At 43.5% G+C, this 26,727-nt stretch overlaps 1 protein-coding gene and 1 long non-coding RNA gene across 3 annotated transcripts in view; one reads left to right on the top strand and one right to left on the bottom strand.

Annotated features, from left to right (window-relative positions):
* LOC103281139 (uncharacterized) overlaps nt 1-26,727 on the bottom strand; it is a 59,381-nt gene that overhangs the window by 13,871 nt on the left and 18,783 nt on the right. Inside the window, exon 3 of the long non-coding RNA XR_507586.3 lies at nt 4,801-4,855. This is a non-coding gene — a long non-coding RNA (uncharacterized LOC103281139). The remainder of the gene's footprint in view (nt 1-4,800; nt 4,856-26,727) is intronic.
* The window catches only part of mei4 (meiotic double-stranded break formation protein 4), a 117,432-nt gene that overhangs the window by 73,356 nt on the left and 17,349 nt on the right, over nt 1-26,727 (top strand). Inside the window, exon 1 of one of the 2 annotated variants that reach the window (XR_010006438.1) lies at nt 21,644-21,887. The exons of the other annotated variant lie outside the window; for it this stretch is intronic. The gene's annotated coding sequence lies outside the window, so the exon portion shown is untranslated. Of the gene's footprint in view, nt 1-21,643; nt 21,888-26,727 lie in introns of those variants that run through there. 2 annotated transcript variants of the gene reach the window in all.

Below are 26,727 nucleotides of genomic sequence, written 5' to 3'. Positions count from 1 at the left end.
AAGGGTAGCCAAAATGATCAGAAGGATGGAGCAGAAAGACAACAACATTTAGAATTTAGCTAGAAGAAAATCAAGTAGAAGAAGATCAGGTTGAGATGTATAAATTATGAAGGAGATGATGACAGTCAGGGGAAGCTGAATTCAGGATAGATAAAAAGATGTAAATTTTCACACAGAATGTAAAGCTAAACTGAAACTTTCTGTTACAAGATGTCAATTTGAACAGCTTTCAAACAGACAAATTTGTGAAAATTGGAATATTAATGACTATTAATTGTGGATGGGAGGGTTAGTGTGGTATATTGGTTTGGATGTCGGATGAGGACTCTTGAAACCAGGATTCAAATCCCTTCTTGGTTGTGAAAATCCACTGGATGGGTCTTGGGAATTCGTACTCTCTCAGCCTCAGAGGAAGGCAATTGCAAACCTCCTCTAAAGAGATCATGCCAAAAAAACCCCATGAGAGGTTCACCTCAGGGTCAGCACTGACCAGAAATAATTTGAGAATATGCCATTACAACAAGTGCAAATGGATGTATAGTCTCTCCAGTACCGAGGAAATGTTCCTCAGTATTTCTGTTGTTGGGGAGTATGAATGGAAGAGCACTATTATACTTCAGTCTGATTTAACTTGGTTCGTCTAACCATAGGAACAAAGTTTAAGGCATCAATTTGGGGGGGGGGGGGGGGGACCAAGACAGCAAATACTGGTTTGCTTCAATAAAGCATAGTTGAAGGTCAGTTTACCATTGTTATGCTTAAAGACGAAGTGGCATCAGTTTAAATTCACAAGTACAGTAAATGCTTACTGTGTTGTCATTCAGATTAATAGAAAGGAGTGGCAATGCCCAAAGCTCAAATTGGCTTGTTTGTGTAGTTTTCTTGACTACGGTACTAGTTACTCACAAGGAAATATTTCCAGATGCTAAATAGCAGCCTTGCATAAGTGGCATTTTTAATCACTTCTTATAGTGTCATGGGGTCTAGTAGCAATTGCAGGTGTTTTATAGCACTGCAGGAATTAAACTGTGGTATACATACATCTCTTCCCCATTTAGGACCAGGCACCAGCTAATACTAGACATTGCATAATGTGTGTTATGTCTATCTGTTGGGGGTCAATACATTGATTGTAAAAAGTATACTATTTAGACTGTTATTTCAAGTTAGAACTGTAATACTCTGTTTGAAATTTAATTTTCTGAGATCATGCATTCAATGTTATCTTTACAATATTTATTACCATATTAGAATGAAATACTTTAGTTATTCCTGTGTGATACTAGAATCTTTAGTATAAATCAAAGCATTTCCAAAATGGTCTAAGGCCAGAGGGAATGTTTCTGGTTATATATACATATGCAACACTTGTTTATTTAACATTTGATGTTTGGCTGCTGAATATGCCCTGTTCAACTGTCTTGTATTTTAAATCATAACAGTGCGCCCTTCACATTTTCTGGGGTTAACAGCAAAAGACCTCTCTGAAAGTGGAAAAATTGCAAATAAAAACCACTAATGTTATCTAAAAGAATACAACTCTTTGACTTTTAAGTCCTCCAATGTGACTCTATGGTCAGCTTCCAGCAGAGTCACACAGGAGGACCTAGAGATCCCTAGGAAAAGATCTGTGAATAAGTCAAGCTGCAAATGTCAAACCTGCAAATACGTAGGGTCAGCTGTATATATAATTCAGTACGATTCAGACCATTGGTTAAATTCTGTCTTTTCAAGTAAGCATGTTTAAACCAATGCCTCTTTGTCAATGGTTCTCAAGATATTTTTGGACTTTGGCTTCCAAAATCCCTGACCATCAGCCAAAGTCACATGTGTCGTGCACTAGTTTATAAATGTGGCATATGGTTCCATATATCTCTTCCACCACCACAAGAAAATCAATGGCCAATAAAGTACATGATTCATTGAGCCACCGGTGGCGCAATGAGTTAAACCATTGTGCCAGCAGGACTGCTGACCGACAGGTTGGCGGTTCAAATCCAGGGAGCTCCCTCTGTCAGCTCCAGGTCCCCATGCGAGGACATGAGAGAAGCCTCCCACAGGATTGTAACACATCAAATATCCAGGTGTCCCTTGGCCAACGTCCTTGCAGACGGCCAATTCTCGCACACCAGAAGCAACTTGCAATTTCTCAAGTTGCCCCTGACACCAAAAACACAAAACAAAAAAAAACCTAGCTGCAGCAACTATAACAGCTGTTATAATGGTACAGTAGAGTCCCACTTACCCGACACACCGTATTATCCGACGCCTGGGGCTGCCGCCCCCCCCCCCCCCACTCGCTCACTCAGCCGCCCTCCCGAGCCAGCCAGGTCCTGGTTCTATGTGAGCAAGGGAGGGCGTGTGGCAAAGGCAGCAGTGATGGCAGAAGCAGGAGCCTGGCCTCCCCTTCCTACCTCCTCTGGACCCAGCTCCCTACCCCACACCTCCTGGCAGCAAAGATGGCAAAGGCGGCCACCTTTGCCATTTTCCCTTGCTCACTTGCTCACTCACCAGGCCGGGTCCTGGTTCTGCCGCCACTGGTGCCATCGCTGCCGGGACCTGGCCTGGTGAGCGAGGGCGGGAGGGCCTTTGTCACCCTCCTTCGCTCGTCCACCCTCGCTTGCTTGCTCACTAGCTCACTCACCGGGCTGGGTCCTGGTTCTGCCATTGCTGCCGGGACCTGGCCTGGTGAGTGAGCCAGAGAGCAAGGGAGAGGGAGCGGGCAGCAAAGGAGCAGTGGCGACAGAAGCTTCCTCCTCCTCTTCCTTGATGGCCAGCTTGCTGAGGAAGAGGAAAAAGAAGATAGCCAGGAACAGCGGGCAAGCCTCGCTTGGGGGCTGCACTGCCCCTGCTGCTTGTCCTCTTCCTCCTCTTCCTCGATGGCCAGCCTGCCGAGGAAGAGGAGGATCGCCAGGAACAGTGGTGAGAGCAGCCTGCAAGCCTCGCTTGGGGGCTGCACTACCCCCACTGCTTGTCCTCTTCCTCCTCCTCCTCTTCCTGGATGGCCAGCCTGCCGGGGAGGAGGCAGAGGAGGAGGAGGAGCCTCGTCCCCAGCAACAGGGGAAGAGGCTCTTTCTTCTGTCACCCTCTGACATTCTGCCCGCCAGTTTATGTCGGACAACCGAGACTCTACTATATTTAATTGAATATTCATATAGTTTGTTTATATTTTGCATATTAAAAAGGTAAAAGTTTTCCCTGACCTTAAGTCCAGTTGTGTCCGACTCTGGGGGTTGGTGCTCATCTCCATTTCTAAGCCAAAGAGCCGGCGTTGCCCATAGACATCTCCAAAGTCATGTAGCCGGCATGACTGCATGGAGTGCCGTTACCTTCCCGTTGGAGCAGTACCTATTGATCTACTCACATTTGTATGTTTTCGAACTGCTAGGTTGGCAGAAGCTGTAGCTACATCAGGCACTCACTCCGCTCCCTGGATTTGAACCTTTCGGACTGCAAGTTCAGCAGCTCAGTGCTTTAACACTGCACTACCAGGGGCTCCCCATTTTGCATATTACATGTAATTTTTTAATATAATTATTCCAGACTAGCTAGTACAGTAACATCAAACAACATACGCATAAAGAAAAGTACTGCAGTGAGAGTGGAAGAAGAGAGCCATGAAGATAAATAGCAAGGATAATAGGCTTCTTGAAGAAGAATCACTCAATTTGTTGTATCCAGGACAGAATAATAGAGTGGAAGATATAGATATGTGTATTAATGAAATAAAAATAAATCTCTTGTTTGCAAAAAACTAAAAGTACTGTATAAGAAATTTTACTTTGATCACCAAACTGCATCTTGCATTTAGACAAATGTACATCAGTGAAACTTTCAGCAACAATTAAGTGAAACTTAGGCCCTATCTACACTGCCCTGTATGCAGTTTGAAACTGTATCATATGGTCATGAAGATTCGTATGATGCAGTTTAACTGTTTTGAACTGCATTATATGTTCTAAACTGTTTATATTGTAGTATGGATGGGGCCTTTCATATTTTACTCCTGAAGATAGTTCAGTATGAAAGAACTAAACTGTGAAGATACTATCTGAGGATTGCAAGATCAGAAATGAAGAGTTAATACTGAAGCAGCACAGACCAGATGAACTCAGGTTTTATATTTATTAGGACAAACTAGTTAAGTTTCTGTTAAGGTACTTTTGTAAAAGAAGTAATTCTTCACATATTCCATTTGGCAAAATGTTTCTCACGTCTGAGCCAGACTGCTGGGTACAGCTGCCTACACTTCGGTGCTTCTGTGGAAATGAAATTCATTTTTTATATTTTATATATCTCAGATTTGGACTGCCTGTCATTTTGCTTAGAATTTTAATATTCTGTTTAGAATTTGATTTTCCATGCTCAACGGTTGTTCAGAAGAGAGTTTTCCCCTGTCTGCTGTCTGTATAAAATAAACAAGAAAGTGCCACAGTTTGGTTGAATTGACATCAAGTTAATTTTTTTCATCTTTCCCTTCAGGCTTCCATATGTGCATTTTCTTTAATTTTCTGTTTTTTAAAATCTAGTTATATTTGAAATAAACATCAGTTCCCATGAGGTAAGAATTTTCTAGCTGTAATAAGGATGCAGATGTGTGAATAATCACACTAAAAGGAAACTTATTTTCACACTATTTCCAGATCTTACCCAGAAAACACTCACATGAACTTTGCATTGCATTCTACCACTCTATGAATCTTTAGAACAGGAATGATGAAATTATAATAGAAAATGTCTCTTTATTTAATTATAGTATCTTGCTGTAATTCCTTCGTGTTAAATGTATAATGTACTCACCATAATCTTTCCACCTCTTAGAGATACAACAGATGTCTATGGGTTCTTTTTATTTCTAAAGCAAAAACAAAGAGATTATGAAGGATTAATTCTGAATATTTAAATAGGGAGCAAGGATTAACCAGCAAACAGCACTTCAAATGAAAAATGATGCACACTTTCTCATGTGAAGTAGAGTTCAAAATACTGTCATTGCAATAAGAAAAAAAGAAAAAGAATCAGAACAGGAAATTGGTGGGTGGGAGATATAACTATTTACTGAAGACAAGTATGATTAGATCTGTGTGTAATGACACAGCTTGATTCAGGCCAGAAGGATATTCAGTTGCTAACATGTGGCCAATACAGACATTGATGGTGGTATATAAAATCATCATCACCACCACCACCACCACCATCATCAAATAGACTACATTATTGGAAAAAAGCATAGAAAAGCTCGAATTTCTTTGCAAAAACAAGACCAAGAGCAGATTGTGATAGACAAGAATAAAAAATCAGAATAAAATGAAAAAGAACTCTAAATCAATCAGCATACCAAAATACAACGTGAAAAATATCCAAGAACAATTTAACGGCCACAGGAAGAACAGATTTACATAGTAAACCTAATTGACCGGGAACCAGAAGAACTGTGTATGAAAACCAGGGACATTGTCAGAGAATATGCTATCTTTTGCTATAAAGAAAGGAAAGTCTGATTGAATGACAGATAAAACTCACTGAATGGTTAAGAAAAATCAAGAAACAAAAGTGACACAGAAACAGGATCAGAATCTGACAAAAAGAAAGAAAGGAGATCTGTTTCACAGGATTCAAGAAATTAAAGGAAATCCAAAGATGAAAGGATGAGTGATTCCTCCAAAGAGGAATGATTTGAAGATTTTAGAAAGTGACAAGGAAAGTCACTTTATTGAGAAAATAACAAGGAACAGATAGCATACCAATAGGGCTGTTTCAAGTTGTAGAGATGTTATCAACTTTTTAAAAAAAAAAATTAAATAAAATAAATTCCATCAACAAATGTGGAAAGCACAACATTGCCCCGCAGACTGTTTTGCCAATGGCAAAAGTTCTTTTCTGAATTCAGAAGTGGTTAAGATTACAAGATTCTATTAAGAAGCAAGCAAAATCATCAAAGACAAAAGCATTAAAGAAAGAAACATGAACCTATCATGTCTATTCCTTCTTCAACCATCAGTCAGGAGCTCCTGGAACAACAGCAACTAATGCTCCCAGCCAATCTGCAGCACTTTTCCAGTAGCGGTCTGCAGTGAAGTTCAACTTTAGACCAAATTACCAGAGTTTTTATAGCTGACCAGTTTTATTAACCCCTTCATTTTACTCTGAAATCTTGTCACCCAAGTGTGTAAATAATACACAATTTTGCATTGTTCTATTAATAAAATTAAAACATGAAAGATAAGCCAAATGAGTGGACATCAGCCAAATTTACTAATTGGAAGGCATTCCTATGCACTCCAAGCCAATACCTTCCTAATCAATTCTGACTTTGAAATACAGTGTCCTCTCACTTTTCGCGGGGGTTAGGTTCCAGGCCTGCCCGCGTAAAGTGGAAAACCGCAAAATTTATTTATTTCAATAAATATACCCTCCCTCCCTTCCTCTTTTCCTCTTTAAACGTGCTGTTCTGTATTCCTTGTTGTTCCTGAGGCGACGAGGTGCAGGCAGGGCCTACTGGCACTGCCTGCAGGTGGCTGAGGAGGAAGCACGGGCTGGTCACGTGCCTCAAACTGGGCCCTTTTGTGCCTGCAAGGGGAGGGCGGGCTGGATGAAAAAATCCGAGATACAGCGAATCCGCTGTACCCGAACCACGGATTAGCGAGGGAGCACTGTATATTCAACAAAAGTTAAAGATGCTTTAACTTTCAAGGTATTTTAGACAAATGGACAGAACCAAACACCAAACTCATATCCACGATACAAAGATTTTCAGCAAAGTTCCCCTTACATGCTGGGCACATTCAATATACATTCCAATTTCTAAGAAAAATGACACTAGATACTGTATTACCTGTTGGGCTATTTTACTAATTTCCCTTCAAACAAAGTGATGTTCAAGATTTTAAAAGGAAGACTTTTACTATATTTGGAGTGATAAAAGCTGGGTTCAGAAAAGTAAGAGACACTAGGTTCATAAACATATGTTGAGGAATGGAACATACCAAAGAATATATTGGGGGGGGGGGGGTCAAGTTGATTAATGAGATATATGGTAGAGGAAATGAGAGTGCCACAATATCTGATTGTCCTGATGTGCAACCTATATTCTGGACAAGATGCTACTCAAGGCACAATATGGAGAAATAGAATGTTTTCCCATTGGCAAGAAGATCAGAGAAAGTTGCATTTCATCACACTGTATTTGTCATTAGTGTTAACAGCTGTATGGAAAGTAGAAGCAGACTCAAAGGAAGCAGGTGTTAATATTGGGGGATGAAACATCCACAATTTAAGATATGTGCAGATGATGCCATATTACTTGGAAAAACAGCATATGGGTATAACTGTCAGAGCGCGCGGTTTGGATAAACACACATGCAGCGGAAGATCAACGAAGAATCACTGGCACCAATAAATAGGCTGAAGCCTGTTTGGCTGACAAACGGAAAACTCTCAAGACGACATATACACACAGAGTGCAAATAGGCAGAGAGCAGAGGGCAGAGGGAAGAACAGATAACACAGCAAGCTATTTATAACCACCTCTGCTGTCTGATGCAATACACAGTTAACTCTTTACACACTCGCATAGTGGACAGCAGACAGCATGATGCAACCTCCAGCTCACATTGCAACACTATAACTCAATTACATTTAAACAACTCTATATACAATCATTCCCACTTCAACAATTCCCCCTCTTTAAATGTAATTTAGTCATCACAGTTATATACACAGCTCAAACACACTTCAGTCACCTTCTTTTACATTCATAACATTGTTATACTCTGAATGTCTAACTTTGCAACTGAGGTTAAACAAACATATACAAAATTTCTTCTTACATGTATGGGGAACACTTTCACAAGTTTACAATTCATTACACACAATCGCCAACAACTATAGACTCATTCTTCAACAATTACAAATCTACCTCTACTAACAAAATCTTTTGCAACAGGCGTTTTATGAAACTTCGTTGGATCATATGTATACGGTACTAAAGCATATCTCTTCTTCTCTACACTAACATGACTCAAATTTACCTCTTCTTTAGCTTCTTGTTTCACCTGTGTGTCTACACCTTTGTTACTAGATCTTCTTCTTGTTCCTTGTTTCTTTGGTGTACCTTGAATTGCTTTCTTCGGTGTTGTGCATTCTGATTTCACTGACTCAATTACTTTCTTAGGTGTTTCTTCACTTTCTACATTAACTTTAACTCTCTGAAAACCATGTAACTTTTCTACATTAGAATGTATATTATTCCAATCTCTGGGTCTTTCAAAATAAGCCATCTTTGACAATTTTACTTTGGTAGGTGTCTCTAAGAACTTGTAAGACTTTTTACTGTACCCAATGAATGTCATTTCTTTGTATTTTTCTTTCTTATTTGCTCTCTCACTGGCTGGGATGACTATATTTGCTCTCTGGCCAAATATTCTCAAAAACTTGTAATTTGGTACATGATCATACAACTTTCGAAAAGGAATGTCTTGCACACACTCATCCCACAGCCTGTTTGTCAAATAATTACATGTGTGTAACACTTCTGGACAATAATTGTTAGCTATATGACTGTCTTTAAATATACACAATTTCATCTCATTTAATAGCTGTGCTCTTTTTTCAGCAACACCTTCTTCACCTTTCATTTGTTCAATTTCAATCCAATTAATATTCTTTGACCTTAACAATGCTTTAAATTCACTGCCACAGACTCCTGCACCTTTGTCAATTATTAAAGTGTCCAATTTCTTTTCATACACATTTTCTACCAAACTTAGCCAATCACTCAATTTTCTAGTTGCTTCTGATAAGTCTGCAAAGAAATAGGCATAACCGAATCTGCTCATTCTTTCTACAATAAGCATCATATATTTTGATCCACCAGTACTTTTTTCAAAAGGACCTTCAATATGTACATGTGCCTTCTCAAACATGCCATCCACACTTATTTTAGACCTCTTGTAAAACTTTACAGGCTCTTTCTTCACTTCATTACATATGGCACAATCTAAATCATAGTTACATGACTCCATTTTGTAATTAGGGCACAAATTAAGTGTCTTCCTTAATATTTCCATGCTAGCATGACCCATCACTCGGTGGAATAAATGCAGACAACGATCATGTTGAATTTGACTTCCTATACACATAATTTCTACATTTTCTCCATCAATGCTGTTCACTTTTTCAAACATTTCATACATTCTTTTTCTTTTTACTCCTTTGCCAACCAATTTTCCTTCCCTATCACGAATATAGCAATAAATTCCTTTAAAAAACACTTTAAACTGTTGATCAGTCAATGTGGCTACACTTAACAAATTTGTCTTCATTTCTGGCACATACAAGACTTTCTCCCAATACAATTTTAAACATGGAATATAACAGGTTCCAAATTTAGAAAACAATTTAAATGACCCATCAGCCAAAGTTACATTTGCTCCTTCCAAATCTTGTACATCTCTCAACAGAGAAATATCATTAGTAATATGATGAGTGACTCCTGAGTCCAAAACCCATTTGTTACTTCTTTCGCTGTCTCCATCTTCATTTGCAGCCATCAAAACTCTCGGCTCAGGGTTGTTGTTCAGTCCACTTCTCCTGTGACCACCTCTGGACATTCCTCTTTGATGTCTTCCTCTGCTCTGGCAATCTTTTGCTAAATGTCCTCGCCTGTTACAAATAAAACATTTCCTTACAGCTCTAACACTCGCACAAGCAGCTGTCTGGCTCGGCATCTCTGGAGTTGACTCCCCCTCGCTCTGGTAACTTCTTCCACACGAGGTTTCTTTTTCAAAACGTAGTCATTCCACTTCCTCCAAGATCCTGGAACACACTAAATCCAGACTCAGATCTCCTTCTGGCACATTTTGCAAGGAATGCAACAGATGATCCCATTCAGCAGTTAAGCTCGACATCATAATATAAGCCTGTTGCTCCTTGGCAATCTGAACACCTCTGTTTTGGTATTCAATAAACAAATCTTTCATCCTCTTAACATGTTGCCTCACATCTGCCCCTTCTTCAAGTGTTGTTCTATAAAGTCTTTTAGTCAAAATCATTTTCCCAAGAGTGCTCTGTCTCTGATGAACTTGCTTCAACACATTCCATACCTCTTGTGCAGTTTGCAAATTCTGCACATGAACTAACTGACTTGGCATTAAACTCAAAACCAAAGTTGCCAGTCCTCTCTCATTTTTAACTGCGTCTTGTTCTGTTCCTAGAATAGTATTTTGTAGCCCTTCTCTGACTAACAGATGCTTTACATAAATGCTCCACTCCTTATAATTTTCATCATTTAACTTATCAAACACAGTCAAAGGATTTGAACTCACCATCCTTGTCTTCCTGGGACTTTAAAGCCTTTAGCAGCTGACGAAACACACGCTCAGCACAACCCGGCAGTCCTCACTTTCACAGGAACTTATGGCACTTTTATGGCTTTTCCTTTGTACCTTCGCCTCGTAAATCACTTCAAAGCCCAGCACGCCCCGCTGCGAAGCACTGCTTTTTCTGCTACGGGCAAAGCTTGCTTCCACCGAAGACAAACTCCCCCTCCAGCAGGTTAAGCACAGCTCACCGGAACGGCTTCCTTCTCACAGCTCACAGCTCAGCTCACCACTCAGCTCCCGGACTTCTGGCTCCACACAGACTGAACAGTATACTGGGTACACTGGAAAACTGGTCTGGCACAGTCGCAGGTTCTGGAGTAGGCTCTGGTTCTGATCTAGCTGGTCCTTCTGGTTCCCTTCTGGATTCTTCCAAACACTGACAAACCTGGGTCTGGGTCAGGGCCCATAACCACTGTCAGCGGAAGATCAACGAAGAATCACTGGCACCAATAAATAGGCTGAAGCCTGTTTGGCTTTCTACAAAAGATTTACTGACAAACGGAAAACTCTCAAGACGACATATACACACTGTGATGACTCATGGGCCTTGTAGTCCTGCTTATGACACTGTAATGCCTGATGATGAAGAAAACTTGGGTTTTTTACCTTCCCAGTCTGAACTGGAATTTTCTCAGCCAGATCTTTCCCAGGCAGATCTGGGAACCTTGCACCTGCAAGAAAGTTGTGACCCAGAAGTATGTCAAACAAATCCGGAGCCCACTTCTCCTGTGTTCTCCCGCCATGAGTTTTGTAAACAACAGAGAGGTTTGGAAGCTGCTTCGCGCAGGAGTGCGAGGATAGCAGCCAAGAATTCAGCCAATTAAGTCTCCTTTTTCGTGAGAATCCTTAAGGAGTCAAACATCTGGTCTCAAAGATTAGCTTTCGTTTCTGGTTCCCAGAGAACTGTTTCGGCGGGAAAGTTAGACTCTATATAGGTGATTTACCCGCGAAGTAACTTCGCGGAGTCAATTCGTCAACCTCCGGAGCGAGTTGTGTCTGGACAGCGCGCTCCGTTTCAAGCCTCGCTCCTGCTCAAGCCTTGCCCTGCTTTCCAGCCTTCGCTCCTGTTTTTGCCTTTGTTTACCTACGGACCTTGCTTGTTTCCCAGGACTAAACATTGCCTTGTATCACGGATTTTACCAAGTTCTTCCACGGACCTTGTTCTTGTTCCTTGTTACCTTGTTCCACGTTTTAAGCCTTGTTTCAAGTATCAAGTTATTTCCTAGCCTTGCTCAAGTTTATGGACTAAAGGACCTTGTCATCTCCCCTCACTTTGCCTGGCAAAGTGAGTGTTTCGGTTATTGGATTACAACTTTGGACCTTAATATTTCATATTGGACATCGCTTTTTTGGGCTAATTGAGACCTATCCTGAAAGGTCTGCTTTTGGACAATTTCATATACTTGCTTTTATTAACTTTATATATTCCTTCAATAAAGATATTAGTTAGATTCTGGCCTCTGTGTTTGGTTATTGGTGCCTTTGCAGCCTGGGTCCTGACAGTTTGACTCCGCCACCCATAAGCACCAATTAACCAAGGCCAGAATGTCGACCGGAGCCGCGCCGGCTGGGCAGCCGCTCAGCTACACCATCAGCAAAGATGAAGTGGATCGCATCCGTGACAGACTCAACGCGCAGGATGGAGAAATAAAAGGATTGAGGGAGCGCGGAGTCCGCCTCCCGGCCATGGCGTTGCCAACTAAGTTTTCTGGAGAAGCTTCCAAGGTCCAAGTTTTCCGCCGCCAGTGCCAGGCTTACCTAGAGGCCCGTGCCGCCGAGTTTCCCCAAGAAGACATCAAGGTGGCGTGGGTTTACAGCCTTCTAGACGGACCAGCGGCCAGCTGGGCGACGGCCCTATTCGATCAAGCCTCTTCCCACCTAAGAACAGCGCAACGTTTCTTGGATCACCTTAAGGAGACCTGGGGAATCGAGGACAATTTGGAGGCAGCCGGCCATAAACTCCGGCGCCTCTTTCAAGGAGACAGACCCATGTCTCAGTACATAGCTGAGTTCCGAGTGCTGGCCCACAGCACCGGCTGGAACGATGTAGCCCTCAGGGGGCAATTTCGGGAGGGTCTCAACATTGAAATGCTGGAAGAAATCTCCAAGGTGGACCCTCCCCAGTCCCTCGAAGCACTCATTGACCAATGTTTACGGGCTGAAGTCTTGATTGCCAACAGGAAACAATGGGTACGTGGTCAGAGCGGTAGAACTGGGGCAAAACCCCCCGCTCCCGCCAGCGTCCAGCCGCGTCCAGTGTGGAGACCCCCACCACCAACCCCATACCCCAGAGGGAGCGAGGAGGTGCCGATGCAGTTGGGCAACGTGCGACCCAGGTTAGATGCCGCCGAGAAGGCCCGTCGCCAACGCTTAAATCTCTGCTGGTATTGCGGAAATGGGGGCCACTTCGCCAGAGAGTGTCCAGCCAAAGGGAAGCCCGCCGCCCGTCTTGCGGCGGCGTCCTCCACGGAGACGAAGGCGTCTGAGGCGGCTGGCACACAGCCGGCGGGGGAAGCCAACGACCGGGCGTAGAGAGGCTCGCCAACCCGGTCAGAAAACCCATTCAAGAGCCGCCAACCGGGGTCCTGTTCCTTCTAGTGGTCACCTTATGGTCAGCAAAAAGGGGACCCGTCATGATCCACGCCATGATAGACTCCGGAGCCACCAACAACTTCATTGACAGAGAGTATGCCGACTCTCTGGGATTACAATATCATGACTTCAAGAATGCCCGTGTGGTGCAAGCCATAGACGGCCGCCCCCTCAAGACGGGGCCCGTAAGCCAGTGGTCAGAACCCACCAGGATGTGGATAAGGGAACATATGGAAGAGATTTCTTTCTTTGTTACCGAGGTTCCCCATTTCCCTGTGATTTTGGGAATCCCGTGGCTGACTCTCCACGACCCAAACATCTCCTGGTCCAACAGAGAACTGCAGTTTGCTTCAAAGTACTGCCAAAACCATTGCCTCGTAGCCAAGGTCTGCCATGCCACAGAGACCGAGCCCATCATCACCCTGCCCAAGAAGTACTCCGAGTATTGGGATGTATTCAATGAAAAAGAAGCCGAGAAATTACCCCCACATAGACCTTATGACTGTGCCATTGACTTGGTGGAGGGGGCCCCGATCCCGCGAGGGCACCTATACTCCCTGACTGAACCGGAGCAAGAAGCTCTCAGGGAATTCATAGAGACAAACCTTCGCAAGGGATTCATCAGACCCTCTCAATCCCCAGCCGCCTCCCCAGTGATGTTTGTGAAGAAGAAGTCAGGGGAATTACGCTTGGTGGTGGACTACAGAGCATTGAACAATATCACCAAGCGGAACAGTTATCCCCTGCCCTTAATCTCGGATCTACTGGACCGACTTCGAGGAGCCAAGGTCTACACCAAGCTGGATCTTCGAGGGGCTTATAATCTAGTTCGCATCAGAGAAGGGGACGAGTGGAAGACTGCCTTTCAGACTAAATTCGGATTATTCGAGTCCCGAGTTATGAATTATGGATTATGCGGAGCCCCCGCAACGTTCCAGCATTTTGTCAATGATATTTTTCAGGACTATCTAGATCGGTTCTTGATAATCTACCTGGACGATTTTTTGGTGTTTTCTAGATCACAATCAGAACATGAGAACCACGTCAAAATGGTGTTACAACGTTTGCGAGATCATGGACTTTATGCCAAGTTGGAAAAATGCGCTTTCGATCTACAAGAGGTAGATTTCCTTGGTTACCGTATCTCGCCTCTAGGGCTCTCCATGGATCCAGCCAAGGTTTCAGCAGTATTGGAATGGCGGGCGCCAACTAACAAGAAAGAGGTGCAGCGTTTCTTGGGGTTCGCGAACTATTACCGCAAGTTCATTCCAGATTTTGCCCGCTGGTCTGACCCAATCACTAGCTGCATCCGTGGAAAACAGCCCTTCCGCTGGACTGATCAAGCAGAGAAAGGGTTTCAGCAACTAAAGAAATTATTCACGTCCCAGCCAATTCTACAGCACCCAGATCCTGGAACCCCTTTTGTTGTGCAAGCGGACGCCTCGGATGTGGCAATTGGGGCTGTACTCTTACAACCGGTGGGAGACCACCTTCATCCCTGTGCCTTTTACTCCCGTCAACTAACCACACCAGAGAGAAATTACACCATTTGGGAAAAGGAACTACTGGCCATAAAGGCAGCCTTGAAACTTGGAGACATTGGCTAGAAGGGGCCAAATTTCCCATTGAAGTCCACACTGATCATCGAAATCTAGAACATCTAAGAACTGCCCGCAAACTAAATCAGAGGCAGCAACGTTGGGCTTTATTCTTTGAACGTTTCAACTTCCAGATCCATTATGTGACCCCAGCCCAAACCAAGCAAGCAGACGCCCTGTCACGTAAACCGGAATACGCTGCAGGACGCAAGGAGACCTTTGAATCCCAACTACTACAACCCGAGAACTTTGCCACGCTCACAGTGGGGAACACCAAATCCACTCCCATTGGTTCAACTTCCTCTACTCCAGGACCCATCTGTGCTCAAGAAATCAGGGCTAGTCAGCAAGCAGATACCTGGGCGCAGGACCAACTTCGTCAAGGTCTGCATTTTCCCTTTTCGCTTAAAGATGGACTGCTTTGCTATAGAAATCATGTTTATATCCCACCCGGACCGGGCAGGGAAAAAGCGCTTCGTCTGTGTCATGACTGCAAACCAGCAGGGCATTTCGGACTATTTAAAACCATGCATCTGATCCTAAGGGATTTTTGGTGGCCCAAGATCCGCAAGGATGTGGAAAAATATGTCAACACCTGCCCAGTATGCCAGCGCTCCAAGATAAGGGAGAAACCCTCAGGGCTTCTACATCCCCTTCCTACCCCATCTCGCCCATGGGAAATCATTTCTGCGGATTTCATCACTGACCTACCACCTTCCTGTGGATTCACCACGATCCTAGTGGTGGTGGACCTTTTCACCAAGTTAGCCCATTTCATACCCTGTGAAGGTCTCCCCACGGCCAAAGAGACTGCAGATCTATTCCTTCAACATGTTTTTAGACTACATGGATTGCCCAAGAGTTTAGTCTCAGACCGTGGATCTCAATTCACCTCTCGTTTTTGGAAGGCACTACAAAAACTATTGGGCATAGACTCTCGCTTATCTTCAGCTCATCATCCTCAAACAGATGGGCAAACGGAGCGCACCAATGCCACCTTGGAGCAGTATCTTCGCTGTTATGTAAACTACCAACAGGACAATTGGGCTTCTCTGTTACCACTGTCAGAGTTTGCTTATAACAATGGAGTTCAAGCTTCTACAAAAGAAACGCCGTTCTTTGCAAACTACGGCTTCCACCCACGTTTCTTTCCCCCTGTCATTGAAACTTCAGAAGTTCCCGCAGCAGAGGATTGGCTGCAGGAACTCACAGCGGTACAACAACTTTTGCTCCAGCAACTGGACCAAGCCAAGGAGGACTATAAACGCCACGCTGACAAACATCGCCAGCCGGGCCCCGAAATCAAGGTAGGAGATCGGGTTTTCCTGTCCACTCGCTTTCTGCCCTCCCACCGCCCTTGCCGGAAGTTAGATGCCCGTTTCATTGGCCCTTATCCAGTGGTGGCGCAATTAAACCCCGTGACTTTCAAACTCCAACTTCCGCGTTCAATGCGCATCCACCCAGTGTTTCACCGTTCCCTGCTCCTTCCGGCGGATGGTGTGCGTCCTGATACAGATCAACCGGCTCCCCCTCCTGTTTTGATGAATGGGGAGGAGGAGTTCGAGGTTGAGGACATTTTAGATTCTCGCTTTCACCGCCGCCGCCTGCAATATCTCATTGACTGGGTGGGTTTTGGCCCTGAGGAGCGCTCTTGGGAAGACGCCTCCACAGTTCACGCTCCTGATCTAACCCGTCGCTTTCATCAGACCTATCCCACCAAACCACGGCCTCGCGCTTCGGGGAGAGAGTCCCAGTTTGGGAGGGGCCCTGAGGAGGGGGATAGTGTGATGACTCATGGGCCTTGTAGTCCTGCTTATGACACTGTAATGCCTGATGATGAAGAAAACTTGGGTTTTTTACCTTCCCAGTCTGAACTGGAATTTTCTCAGCCAGATCTTTCCCAGGCAGATCTGGGAACCTTGCACCTGCAAGAAAGTTGTGACCCAGAAGTATGTCAAACAAATCCGGAGCCCACTTCTCCTGTGTTCTCCCGCCATGAGTTTTGTAAACAACAGAGAGGTTTGGAAGCTGCTTCGCGCAGGAGTGCGAGGATAGCAGCCAAGAATTCAGCCAATTAAGTCTCCTTTTTCGTGAGAATCCTTAAGGAGTCAAACATCTGGTCTCAAAGATTAGCTTTCGTTTCTGGTTCCCAGAGAACTGTTTCGGCGGGAAAGTTAGACTCTATATAGGTGATTTACCCGCGAAGTAACTTCGCGGAGTCAATTCGTCAACCTCCGGAGCGAGTTGTGTCTGGACAGCGCGCTCCGTTTCAAGCCTCGCTCCTGCTCAAGCCTTGCCCTGCTTTCCAGCCTTCGCTCCTGTTTTTGCCTTTGTTTACCTACGGACCTTGCTTGTTTCCCAGGACTAAACATTGCCTTGTATCACGGATTTTACCAAGTTCTTCCACGGACCTTGTTCTTGTTCCTTGTTACCTTGTTCCACGTTTTAAGCCTTGTTTCAAGTATCAAGTTATTTCCTAGCCTTGCTCAAGTTTATGGACTAAAGGACCTTGTCATCTCCCCTCACTTTGCCTGGCAAAGTGAGTGTTTCGGTTATTGGATTACAACTTTGGACCTTAATATTTCATATTGGACATCGCTTTTTTGGGCTAATTGAGACCTTTCCTGAAAGGTCTGCTTTTGGACAATTTCATATACTTGCTTTTATTAACTTTATATATTCCTTCAATAAAGATATTAGTTAGATTCTGGCCTCTGTGTTTGGTTATTGGTGCCTTTGCAGCCTGGGTCCTGACACACACAGAGTGCAAATAGGCAGAGAGCAGAGGGCAGAGGGAAGAACAGATAACACAGCAAGCTATTTATAACCACCTCTGCTGTCTGATGCAATACACAGTTAACTCTTTACACACTCGCATAGTGGACAGCAGACAGCATGATGCAATCTCCAGCTCACATTGCAATACTATAACTCAATTACATTTAAACAACTCTATATACAATCATTCCCACTTTAACAATAACAACAAGGTTATTTTTCCAGAAAAAGAGACATAAAATATGTCTCTCCAAGCTTTCCAATGCCAATTCAATGTTTATCAAGTATAGTCAGCATGAGAGTCAGGCAATGATGCTATAATAGTAACTATTATATATTCTCCTTTTTCTCTTGGCCCTATTCTTTAAGACATGATTACACATTTGAAAGGGACAATTGCTATTTAAAAAATGTCACCATTCACATTCACATTCCTTTCTCTTCTTCTGGAGCAACAGAAATTGTATTGTTAAGCGCAGAACCTTAGGCCCTGGAGTGAAATGTGTCATACCGAGTTCTTCTGATGATCACCCCATCTTCCCCAGGCCATCATTATTTAGAGACTTCCTTGTTTTCTGTGCCCTTTTCCCAACTCTAAATTGTTGAAACACCTTTAGTTATTGGTCTTAAACCTAACGTAAGTATTTTGGTTCTACTCTTTTTGCAGCACCCACAATGGCAATGTGGCCCAAGATCATTATCACATTGCATTATCCTTCAGAAGGCCTGACCCACAATAACCTAAATGTATAGTGAACAAAATATCTCAGATTGTATGATGAACAATTTCCAGGGAAGAGATAGCCATATGAGAGATGTCTTATGGAGCAATTCAAAGGAATCCTTATGGGAAAAGCTGGTAGCCCAAGAGTTAAATGGCTTTAAAAATAGCCACTGTGAGTGTACTGGGATGATTCTGTTCCTTATTATTTATCCTGCCATTTGGGTTTACAATGTTCTTGGCTGCCTAAACCAATATTATTTTATAATACAGAATATGAAAAAATAGGTTTTGAAGTGTGACTGCTAAACTGTGAGAGAGATTTACTAGATACTATCCTTTATTTAATCCGTTCTCTACATCTTGCAGGGAATTGGTCTAAACTTGTGAGATAGATAGATAATAGAGCATATCAAGAAACTATGGATGCAGAAATGAAGTGTTTATAATCAATGAGCAAACACAACAAGAAATATTCACACAATTTTTTTTGCTTACTTTGGCTCCAAGGGGATGGGAAAGCCTTACTAAGAACAATTTCCTCAGAGTGTTCTGTATCCATGCAACAAAATAAAAAATAAATTAAAAATAAATGTGTTCCTTTCAGGTGTGTAAGTTACTTTTGCTTTGAAATATGATAGATGTTAGAACTTTATCACATTTAAGAAAAAAATTAACCAATGTTCAACATTTCAAACAAGTCAGTACTTTTCTTGTTGTTCTTCACATACCACATCACTTCTAATCAAAGCAGAGGCAAACTTTTTGCTCTGGTGTTTCAGGGGCATAACTGCAGGACAGCTACGTAATTAGCTGATATTATTCCTACAAATTTCCATCAAAGTTCTCAAGTAACTGAAAGTTATATGAGTGAAAACCATTCTGAGTTGGATACAAGTATTTCATGAATAAAGGCTCCTTTTTACCTAAACTACAATGTATGCTATTGACAATAGAAACATGTGTATTATATGATGCAAGCCAAAGAACACATAATACAAGATTCCCCTGCTCACATGGAGCTTTTCATAAGCTCTATGTTCATCAATTTTGATAATGGATATAGAGCTAGCTATGTAAATAGGTATCCAGAAAGGATATTCCAGGTTTTAGAGTCTAAAGTGGCACAGTCCATGCTGTTACCCAGTATCTCCAAGCCCAGCATTTTCATCTGTATAGGTAAATCCAATTTTAAGATTTCTTTAATGATGTATTTTAGAAAGGTGATTCGGGGAGGTGAAACACTGCAATAGATGGATTTAATCAGTGTTATATATCAGATTGAGCATCTTCTACTGTTCATATTTTTATCCTTCACAGTAGGCTGCACACCACCAACCCTTCTCTGAATTTAGTCCCTTGAAAGATAAAGGTGTTCTCTTGAAGCCTCTGAATGGCATAATTTGCTCTCTAAATGTAATCCCCTCCCCTAAGCCCAGGTGATAGTCCATATATAGGGAAATCTGAGCTCCCACCAAAATTTCTCGAGACCAGTTGGGGACTTTTTTTTAGTGAACAAGGTTGTTGGAGAGGCCCAGGGTCATACTGTGGTCATATGTTCCCCATAGGCATCTCTGTACAACATTTAATAAAGTGTCTGAAAGTTGTCAGAAATTAATGAAACGTGCTTTTAAAGAAGTTCATACTTTAAGCAGGGATGGAGATCTTATACTTTTCAGAGGTTGGGTTCAAACTCCTAGAATTCCTAATTATTGGCATGGATTTGGGGTCCAATATCATCAGTAAACTACCTCTAGTGCATAGATTTGCAGCTTGAATTATTTTGTCACTAAAGTGCCATGGGATGTTATTGCTTCCTTCTGACATTATCTTGATCTTCCTATAATAGTAGCCATCTCTACAAAACTTAGTGTTCTGTATTTTATGTCAAATGTGTTGGATTCTCCTCTTTTTTGCAATAACTTCAGGAATTAAATTTATTTTTACTCCAGGGTTATTAAGTGGGATCAAATCTTGTAGAAACCTAACTGGTGAGAATTGAAGATCGCAGACACAAAATTTATGGAGTGACAGATTAACAGTCGCCTCTTCATACTAGCTAAACCAGGAGTATTTAAAGGAGAATAAAAATACAATCAACATTTAGAATGAGTTAGTTCAATACATCTTTTCTTCTCCTGAATTATTCAGTCTTACAAAAACACTCCACTGTCATGAAATAAAGATTCATTCAAAGGAAATGAATGAACTACAGGTACTTACAATTGTCTTGAGAGTTCATTTAGCATTGGAGTTATTGTTATGAGTTGTAAATGTTAACTATTGATTTCCAGGTACGGTCTCTGAGGGAAAGAAGTGCCTCCGCTCTTGGCTCAGCAGGTCTTCCTTTTTCTCTGCTTCTAGGTTGGCTCTACGGTCTCCTCCCTCGGAGGGAAAAATCGCCATCTCTGCACCATTCATTTTCCTTTGTGAGAGAGAAATGTAGCTTCACTATAAAGGCCCCACAACAACTTCATAGTGAAGCTGCATTTCTCCCTCAGAAGTGAGGGAAATGAATGGCAGGGAGTGTATGATTTTTTTCCCTCCATAGGAGAAGGATCCGAGAGATGCAACCCAGAAGCAAGTAAAAAGGATGTGCCAAGTTTGTCCCTCACAAGCGAACAGTGGGGAGTTGGCGGTTTTGCTGCTGGATGAAAAGGAGACAACAGAGGAAAGAGAAAGGAAGAGAGACAAGAATTTAGGCCCCTCTTTTTTACTGCCTTCTTTTCCCTCTAAAACATTTAATTAAATTTTAACATATCCTGGAGCCCAGGATTCCAACCTCCCTGAATAAAGGTCCAATACCCCTTACCATTTCATCCCTGCTCCCCACTACTACAACCTGGTTCCAACAACTTCCCCAGGCTGCTTTTCTGAGACAAGTACTTCAAGCATCCTGACTGTATCTATTGGTGGTTTCTTCTTTGTCACAGGTTGGTTTCATTACTTTGGTGCATACAAAAAGGAATTGTATAGACCAGTGTTTGTCAAGCTGTGGGTCCCCAGATGTTTTGGCCTTCCACTCCTAGAAATCCTAACAGCTGGTAAACTGACTGAGATTTCTGGGAGTTGTAGGCCAAAACACCTAGAGACCCACAGGTTGATCGACCTTGTTTTTCCAGTCTACAGAGATTGCATTATGTACTTCTTTATTTTTCTGTGCCATATCTGAGCCACCTCTGATAATAATCAGAACCTTTTTTTAATTAAGCCTCTGTTTTTCTGTGAGTCAGCAGTGTTGTTACTATTTTAAAAAATAGTACAGTAGAGTTCCGGTTATCCGAGTTAAACGGGCAGGCCCAATCTCAGATAACCAAAACTGACGGATAATAGAGGAGCCTATTATCCAAGCCGGGGGCTTGGCCAGGCCGCAGGGAAGGTGCCTCGAGGGAGGAAGGCAGGCTCCGGAAGAAGTTCCAATGGAAGATTTCTTCTCCCTGCACCTTCCTTGCTCACCTCCGAGGAGCTCAAAGGCTCCCACCAGTTGCTCTGAGGCGGCAGATGGCAGGGCGGGCTCCATGCAGAAGAGGGCGCAGAGCTGCAAGGAGGCCCGAGAGGGAGCCGCTGCCGCCGCCATGCTCATGGCTGCCTCTGCTTCCCCCTCCTCTGCCTCCTCCTCCTTTGCATCTTCCAGCCAGAGGAATAGGGAGAGAAAAGTCCTCCCTCTCCTTCTCTCAAGCTCCCTCTGCACAACGGCGGTGGCGGTGGCAGCTTCCTCTCAGGCCTCCTTGCAGCTCCGCGCCCTCTTCTGAATGGAGCCCACCCTGCCATCCGCTGCCTCAGAGCAGCTGGTGGGAGCCTTTGAGCTCCTCAAAGGTGAGCAAGGAAGGCACGGGGAGAAGAAATTTTCCATTGGAACTTCCTCCGGAGCCTGCCTCCCTCCCTAGAGGTACCTTCCCCACGGCCTGGCCAAGCCCCCATCCCCAGAATAATACGACTCTTGGATAACCGGAACTCAGTTAACCAGAACTCTGTATTTCACTTTTGCTTTGTATGCTCTCATGTGTCTGGATATAGCAATCTTATCTTATTGTACCATGATTTAGGGTTTTTTTGGGGGGTTTTTTACTGCAGTGGATGCTTGTCTTTGTAAGAAGTGAGTGCCATAGTACATATTTCACTCAAAATGCTACATATTGCACCATTTGCTTTTCATCTGTTTTGACCTGTTCTAGCGAAATACTCTGGGTTTTATTTCTTGTTTTTAATTCAGCTGCTCCAAAGGTCTGTTACTATAGCTTATATCTGACCAATAACTATATTGATTTTTTAAGTTATATGCTGTAGTCATCCTAGTGCAAGAATATATTGTAAAAACTGGCACTTTCATCTCATGTATTGCTTGTGAATGAACTATCTCATATACACCCCATGAAAAGTAAATAAAGGCTATGAGTTAATACCCAAAGCATGAAGAATGCTGATAAGATTTGCCAGCCCTTGAGCAGGGTTTTGGCATTGTTAACTTGTTATATAGTGTGTATCATCTTGGTTTCAGGTGCTTAAGGATTACGATGCTATAATAAAGAGGAGATAACAAGCCAGGAGGCAGTTTTCATATGTGAGTTAAATGTGCTTAGATCTTAGTATATAGCAAGGCTGGGCAATTATAGAGGGGCATTCCTGGCATGTTTTGGTGCATCTAAAGTAAATCAACATCACTTCTACCATTCCAGCTGTCATTTTACTCCCTTTTTTTTTTTTTTTTTTGCTAGAGGAAACAAACAGGTGCCCAGGACATTTTTGTTCTTCATGATTTCTGTGAATACACACAAATGAGTTTACTGTGCTTGTGCAAGGTCTAATAGAAAGCTTGCTAAGCTCTGATTTTCAAGTTTTAGTGGTAGCCCTGTCCACTCCTCTGCAGCTCTCTCTGAAGCTTCACTCTTTCTAGCGTGATCCGCATACCTCTCCTCCTCAAATTGATCCTCCTTCCCCCAAAATTATTTGAGAATAGCTTTGGAGGGATTTTCAGGAAGGCCCCAAGGGCCACCCACAGTCCACAATCACACTGTAGCCCTGTCTACACTAAGCATTTAATGCAGCTTCAAGCTATCGCCAAAATGTGGCTGCTAGATTATGCATACTGTGAAAGCAACTGCAGTGCATTTTAATCCCAGCAATCCAAAACAAACAAAGTCAGAGGAAAATCTGAAACGAAACCTTTAATGCACACCAGTACACTGTAATATAAATGGCATTGCACGTTGAAATCGGTTCCACAGATTGCTAATTACTGTGCGAACTCCCAAAGTGGTCCTGTGATGCACATATGCATATTCCAGAGGGGGGAAATGTTCAATACTGGGTTCAAATGGACCTGCTCAAGTAGATGTGTCTTTGATATGTAACATGACACACATTTCTATATTGTAAGTATCAAAATTTACCAAGCTGTCAGAAACTATTTTGAAAAACTTTTGCCATCCAATTATAAAATATGCATTATTTCATGGAAAATATTATAATCTAAAGAGCCATGCACATATTTGTGAGTGTGCATACACAGAAGGAGGTATGGCAGAAAGACATCAAATTTCTGTTTTACCCTGGACCATATGCTGTATAAATGTTAATTATGTTTTCCCAATAAGTTAGATAGCCCATTGATGTTGGGAATCAAAAGGAAGCATTTCAAAAAACCTTGTTTGAAAATTCACCCAGAACATCAATATTGATTAATAGGCTTGCTCAAATAATTCGTTTTCCCCGTTACCCGTTATTAATTCGTTATTTTCGTTTGTTTTGAAGCAATATACGGCATTGGTTGTCCACACGTCTGGATATCGCGGTTTCGAACCGCGATTGGCCGTTTTCCGTTATGGCGTCGTTTTTTTTTTCGTTTTTAAAAAATGCTTTTGCAAATCACCCAAACTTGTTTAAGTGCACTGGGGCAACCTAGCGTGTTGTTTGCACCTTGTGGCCAATCAGAGAGCACGTTAAACCAGGGGGAGGGGCTGGTAGGACGTCCTGAATGAAAAGAGCGAGCACTCAGCCTCGTGGCTCATTCGCACCGGGAATCTCAAGAGGGTGGAAGGGAGATTCTGGGGGCAGGCAGGCAGGCAGGCAGGCAGGAAAGATTGCTGCGTCACAGCCTCCTTGGCTGTTTTTGAGCTAGAGCTGAGCTAGGCTACAGAAGACCGGGAGAAAAGTTTGGGTGGGTGAGTTTGGGAGGTGTGGGGAAACTGTTGGGTGTTGCTTTGTTAATTTTTTGCAAAGGGCCTGTGGGTGTTTTTTTCCTCACGAGATTGGCGTTTTCAATTTTCCCACACGGCCAGCAATTTTTCTACTGCGCCATTTTTTCTGTTGCGGGCGGGGTGGGCATTCTTCTTTCTTTTTTAAACGCTAAAGGGTTTTTGGAAACAAGGGAGCCTGGTGATTTGGCCCTTGCCTCATGCAGGGCTGTTTTTCTGTGCCAGGGTCGCTTTCTGTGAATAAAAAGCCAAGTTTGGCCAAAGGATTGCACCTCCCATTGTCCTTGGGAGAACTAAACCTCCTTTTTGGGAAACAAGGGACCCAGTTTTGCCCTTTCCCTGCACAAACAGGGCAGTTTGTCCGTGCCAGGGTCGCTTTCTGTGAATCAAAAGCCAACTTTGGCAAAAAGAATTGCACCTCCCATTGTCCTTGGGAGAACTAAAACTCCTTTTTGGGAAACAAGGGACCCACTTTTGCCCTTTCCCTGCTCAAACAGGGCTGTTTGTCCGTGCCAGGGTCGCTTTCTGTGAATCAAAAGCCAACTTTGGCAAAAAGAATTGCACCTCCCATTGTCCTTGGGAGAACTAAAACTCCTTTTTGGGAAACAAGGGACCCACTTTTGCCCTTTCCCTGCTCAATCAGGGCTGTTTGTCCGTGCCAGGGTCGCTTTCTGTGAATCAAAAGCCAACTTTGGCAAAAAGAATTGCACCTCCCATTGTCCTTGGGAGAACTAAAACTCCTTTTTGGGAAACAAGGGACCCACTTTTGCCCTTTCACTGCTCAAACAGGGCTGTTTGTCCGTGCCAGGGTCGCTTTCTGTGAATCAAAAGCCAACTTTGGCAAAAAGAATTGCACCTCCCATTGTCCTTCGGAGAACTAAAACTCCTTTTTGGGAAACAAGGGACCCACTTTTGCCCTTTCCCTGCTCAAACAGGGCAGTTTGTCCGTGCCAGGGTCGCTTTCTGTGAATCAAAAGCCAACTTTGGCCAAAGGATTGCACCTCCCATTGTCCTTGGGAGAACTAAAACTCCTTTTTGGGAAACAAGGGACCCACTTTTGCCCTTTCCCTGCTCAAACAGGGCTGTTTGTCCGTGCCAGGGTCGCATTCTGTGAATCAAAAGCCAACTTTGGCCAAAGGATTGCACCTCCCATACTCCTTTGCAGAACTGGAAAGTATAGGTAGCCCCTTGTAAACGAATAAAAATAAATGAAACAGAAATAGATGGTTTGGCGGCAGTTAATAGACCCTAAACAGAACACGTTGCCAATCAAGAAACAAGAAATATTTTCCACCAATTACACAACATCTTTACATCACCCCATCTGTCTCCTGAAAACACTCCCGTTATCATGAAGCGTACAGCAGTACGCGGGTCTGGGGGAGCAAGTCCTGCTAGTGGTAAAGCCACAGCCAGGACACTGTGGGGGGCCAAAAAAATAAGGTTGGGTCCCATCCGTCTGGAACGCCGAACTATGGGAGTGGGTGGACTTGATGAAGAAGCCGGCTGTTCGAATGCAGAAAGTTCTCAGCCCTCCACACAGAGCCAGTTGTCTTATGGAGCTGAGAGCACAGGACGATCAATGGAACATACAGGTTTAGCCGTCCTAGAACTACAGGTGGTGGATAGTGAGGATATTGATAACCCCACCCCTCCACCCGCTACTGACAGTGAGGAGGAGGTAGAGGAGGTTGTACCATCAAACCAAAAACTTTCTGTAGCTGCCGAAAGGGTGCCCACGACTCCTATCTCTGGGGCCGTCGCCACAGTGGCTGTGGGGAGGCCAAGGTCGTATATTTGGGACCATTTCCATGTCCACTCTCAGTGTGCTACTTTGGCAGTTTGTAGACACTGTGGGGCAAATATCAGCAGAGGCAGAGACATGAGACATCTTGCGACCTCGGGGTTGAGCTCTCACATGAAGCGACACCATCCCTCCATTTCGGTTGGAGGGGGAACTGCAAGCCCTTCCAGTGGCAGCCTTAGCACACAAAGTTCTCCTGGTGAAGATGGTGGAAGGCAGACACAGTCCACCTTGGAGGATTGGGCCATTCCATTACCCAGAAAGAAAACGGGGGAAACATTACTCACACCCCAGCAGATAACCCAAACTGTGGGAGAGATGATTGCCCTTGATCACCATCCCTTCCGCCTGGTTGAACAAGAAGGCTTCGTACGCCTTATGAAACGGCTGTGCCCCCGATACAAAATCCCCTCCCGTCACACCTTTTCCAGAAAAGTAATTCCCGGCTTGTACGAGGGCTGAAAGGAACGCATTTCCCAGATGTTGCATAGCGCCATGGGAGGACACATCCATTTTACCTCTGACATTTGGTCAAGCTTGGGAGGAGGCCATTCCTACCTCTCTCTCACGGCACATTGGTGGGAGAAAGAAGGCAGTATGGATACATCCCATCGTTGGGCACTCCTCGCGTTGGAGGTAGTTGATCGTGATCACAAGG

The sequence above is a fragment of the Anolis carolinensis genome, chromosome 1 (assembly GCF_035594765.1).
Source record: "Anolis carolinensis isolate JA03-04 chromosome 1, rAnoCar3.1.pri, whole genome shotgun sequence".
NCBI lineage: Eukaryota > Metazoa > Chordata > Lepidosauria > Squamata > Dactyloidae > Anolis > Anolis carolinensis.
Note: the sequence above shows the minus strand (reverse complement) of the source record. Positions and strands in the feature narration are given on the sequence as shown.